This window comes from Sinocyclocheilus rhinocerous, unplaced genomic scaffold, assembly GCF_001515625.1.
Source record: "Sinocyclocheilus rhinocerous isolate Xijiao unplaced genomic scaffold, SAMN03320098_v1.1 scaffold561, whole genome shotgun sequence".
NCBI lineage: Eukaryota > Metazoa > Chordata > Actinopteri > Cypriniformes > Cyprinidae > Sinocyclocheilus > Sinocyclocheilus rhinocerous.
The window spans coordinates 706,788-711,378 of record NW_015641041.1 but is presented as its reverse complement, the minus strand read 5'-3'; the positions used below and the strand labels follow the sequence as shown (position 1 = coordinate 711,378).

The 4,591-nt window shown below is 39.6% G+C and overlaps 1 protein-coding gene across 1 annotated transcript in view; it reads left to right on the top strand.

Annotated features, from left to right (window-relative positions):
* The first annotated feature begins 1,560 nt into the window (after positions 1-1,560).
* The window catches only part of saxo4 (stabilizer of axonemal microtubules 4), a 14,519-nt gene continuing 11,488 nt past the window's right edge, over positions 1,561-4,591 (top strand). Inside the window, exon 1 of the mRNA XM_016570756.1 lies at positions 1,561-1,589. The gene's annotated coding sequence lies outside the window, so the exon portion shown is untranslated. The remainder of the gene's footprint in view (positions 1,590-4,591) is intronic.

Below are 4,591 nucleotides of genomic sequence, written 5' to 3'. Positions count from 1 at the left end.
TTAAATGAACAGTTCAGAATGATGATGACATGCCATGCTAATTTTTAGTGATGCCATTTATTCTCACGAGTCACATGATCAAGCACCAAACCATAAGTCTGAATATAAGTGTGCAATTTCAGAGTCTATTCATCAAACAAACTATTGAATGACATATTGAGACTCTGAAATAGCTGCTTTTACGGTATTTTCATGTTGCACTTTTGGAGCTCGTGACCAGCGTTTTGTTTTGTTCTCTCTCCGCATTCGTCACTAATCACGCAGCGCCGCGCGTCTTACGTCATCCGCCGGAACTGCTTCAGTGGTTGACAGTCAGCGGAAGTGAGAAAAAAGTGTTTATGTTTGAAATATGGATATTTTTCTTACATGGATTTTTCTTACATCTCATGGATTCGCTACAAGGGGCCTTTATTCATCCCCCGGAGCCGTCTGCGGCACGTTTTATTATGAATGCGGGAGCTTTATCTGACGACTTGTGGACTGTTCAACTGCAACACCTGCTGAGTGCCATTTAAACAGCTTGAAAGATCAAAGACAATTTTTAATATAACTCTGACTGGATTTGTCTGAAAGAAGAAAGTCATATACACATAGGATGCTTCGAGGGTAAGTAAAACACAAGCTAATTTTCATTTTTGGGTGAACTAACCCTTTAATAGGTCACGATTTTATTGATGATAACAACAAATGTCTCCTTTTGTGATTCACAGAAGAAAGAAGGTCACTGAGGTGGTGAAACAACATGACTGTAAGCGAATTATAGAATTTTCAAGTTTAGATGAACAGTAAATAGTCCTGCGGTTAAGTACAAATATATAATATTTAATATGAGGTCATAAAATTGTATACAGAATGTACTGATGATTAGTATAGCATGTCACACTGCAGGTCTCTCCTGGATGTTTCATGTCAACTGCTGAAAATGTGTTCTTAACATATAAGAAAGGTCTGGTGCAGGTACAAAGCATCTGTGAGAATGAGAGTGTCATAAAGCAAGGCCAGACACAACGGGTAAGTGAAAGACAGGATGGTTTATTGATATAAGATGTAGAGGAATGGAACGGGTTAGGTTAAGGCAGGTGAGTGTCAACAGAGTGAATGATTCCAGGGTTCTTATCTGAGTCCTGAGGGTGAGTATCTTATGCCGGTTTCGTAGTAGATCGTGGAACAGATTCCAAGGAGTCGTTGGAGGATCGCAGGAGAACCAGAAGGTAAGTCTTTCTAGGAGAATATTGTATAGAGAGTCCATAGGAGTGAACGGTAGACCCGACAGTGAGTGACTGTGATGTGTGTGTATTTGTAGTGTGGCTTGATTGGTGACAGCAGGTGCGGGTGATCAGAACTCAGGTGACTGTGATCGGGTGATTATCCTGGCTGGTGACTGCAGTGACTGTGATGAATCCCTGACAGAGAGATGCTATAAAGCCGGAGGAACTGTTTCTGATGCACCCTGAGCACAAAAAACACACCAAATATGATTGATCTACCATGACAGAGCTGCATATAAACTAGAGATTACTGGAGCACACCGACAGAGAACAAAAATGCACCTGAAATTAAGAGATCAGAACACACATTTACTGCTAAAGGTATGAAAGTATTACTTTTGAGCCCTCACGATAATATGCTGCCATCAATTATTTCTTTCATCCTTAAAAATGGTGTAGAAGTAGTTATTTCATGCTCAGGGGTCAGCTCAGAAGGAATATACAGGCTTTCTTCTGTGCTGATTCAAGGGTGAAATCTGTGGAATGGGTTTTAACGTAGCAAAAAGCATTAAATGGGCGTTGGAGTCAAATACAGCGCAGTCAAATTCAGGACTGAGCGATGTAAATGATCCCAATTCTTCATCATTCTGTGTAATTCTACAGGTGCAGACTCAGGCGTTTCTTTGTCAAAGATGCAGATATCTTTTCCTTCAAGAGGGGCTACATTTGACCTCATTTAGTCTCGCCGAAGGGATGCAGACAGAGACGTGGTGTTGGAAAGGGCATCTCTTTTCTAAACTTCCAGCTGTGAGATGAGTGGTGTCAGTTTCGGGGGTTTTGTGAAAGATGGAATGGTTCCATTAGAGATGTAGCTTCTGGGTAAAAGTTTAGAGTCGACTGTCAGCTGCAATCACAAAACTAAACCTTTAGTCACCATCTGTGGTTGCAGCTGGGAAATAAGGATGAAATTTTGACGCAGTAATCCAAATCCTAGTGAGCTGCCTACATAGGCAGCACTGAAGTGTTTGATTTAGAACGCTCTTCTTAGGCAGCAACTCTGTGTTTCACAAAAGTGGTCCACATAGGAGATTTGACGTAATTGATTACAGTAGTTGTTGCTAAGATAATGGCGCAAAGATTAAAAACATGGAAATGATTCTGAACTCAAATATTGGATGAAATTACACTTTTTTTTTTTTTTAAGCAGGTCGTTTCAAATATACGGTAATGCAATTGCAGTTCATCCTGGGATTGTCTTCTCTGTGAAGGATAAATGCGATGCTGCCTTTGGCTAAAATTAGGCACTTTTTCGCACCTATGACGCCTTAAAATGCTGACTCCTTAGGCAGCTCAGTAGGTTTTGGAACCAGGAGTGTGTTGTGCCTGCATAGGGCTGCAAAGCCAAACCACTGGCCTTGTCAGTAAATACAGCTGGGCAGTTGACAAATAACATGTCCAGGAGCATTTTTAGGTCAAAAGTCATGTGAATGTATAAGGGAAAAGCATTATTTTAGGTTTTTGTTTATGCCACCTTGATCACCTTATAGCTTTTTGCATTCAAATGGTCCTACAATATATTAATTTATAATATAAATGAATTCTTAAAAGTACATTTATATAGTCTCTAAATTGATATTAGATCATATTAGTAATTATTCATGCATAATAATTATGCAAGAATTAGAAAAAGTTTGGATTCAACATGAAATCAAGATGTATCCCACTTTGTGCACTTTGTAATCTGTAATAAAATAACAGATTTTCATTTTTGGCTGATGTCACGGGCCACTGGATAATGTTGACCAGTAACCAAACAGTTATTTAGAAACAATTTTAACCAATTGCAACTCCAGTATGGAATGCCCATGTTTTTTCTACTTTAATATCTTGTTTTACTTTGATATCACATTACTTGTAAGTCATATTACGGACCTAAAATGAGCTGGGAACACCTTTCATGTCAAGTTTACATCGTTTTGACATTTTTTCCCGGCATTTCATGCCAAGTACCCAACTCTCAGCTTTCAGGGGAAGTCACATTTAACCCTGACAAACAGCCAGAAATGTTTTTCAAAGCTGTTTTTGAGGTGTTTAGGCTGGTCGCCATCCTGAGGGTGCACAAGTTTGTCCATCAACCCAAAAATGTATGGGAGTTTAAAGGTGTAGATTAGATCCATAGTGCAGCTCCGGCTGGAGAACACGTACCTAGGCACTGTAAAAAAGCTCTATAACTTACCTGAACCTACCTCACCTTACCTGCACTGATAAAACCCAGCGCCAGCCCCCAGTGTAGCGCACCGTTCCGTATCCTGATGCATGCCACAAAGATTAATCCATCTTGAGGAGATGACTGCAGAAAAGGGAGAGAGTTTTTTGGTCATGGACACATCACCGTGCCGCTTGAGCAAACCCAATGGTGCCGTTATTCGCAAGGGCAGTCATGCCTACACGCACCACTCAATAAACACCCATGAGAGCAACAGGCCACCCTGCAGGAGCAATATTTCACATTCATTCGCTGGTAGATAGGAGTGACGATGCCCTGTCAGTAAAGGTGAGACAGAATTAATGTGGGAGACAGATAGACAGCGGGGACATGCTGATAGCCGCTGTAATGATGGATTTGACTTTATCTTTCCAGAGCGGAGAGTAATGTTAATGTCGTGACATGTTATTGCCATACTCACTGCTGAAGCCATGGTGATTATGCAAATGACTTCGGCTGTGAAACAGACAAGGCCACACAGACTGTATAGAGTTGTTAAGTACATCTGGGATCTGATAATAATATATAAGCACACTCTCAACACTGTAAATATTTCATTAAGACATATGTGCATCATGGGGCATTGAACAAGATGATGATGATGATGTGAAACAAAGGGCGTGAAGTGACAAGGCTGCAGACACCAGCCCAGTGCTTCACTTGAACAGCACAACAGCGCCACGCCGTGGACACATTCATCCACAGTCACCAAGAGCTGTGCGACTGAACTTTTTTTTTATTTTTTTTTTTTTATTATTATGCAATAGAAGAACAGCAAATACAATTACAAAGACAAGTAAGAACAAAAGACAATAAGGGTTACAAACAATACTCCAAAGCATACTATGTTAGCTTATAAGACTTACACCATGAAAGAGTCTTACATGCAATAGAATTATTAGAGTTTCTTGAAGAGTTTACATAGACATCAAAATCTTTCCTGAAAATAAAAAAGTAGGGAGTTTTCTTTAAAAAAAGGTACACTTATGAATGTAAAATTTCGCAAGATATAGCAATAGATTAATACTAAATTTACAGTGAGAAGGGTCTAAATTCAAAGAGTAACCAAAAAACACAATTTTTGGGGTTATACAAAAGTTTGGATATAAATATTTTT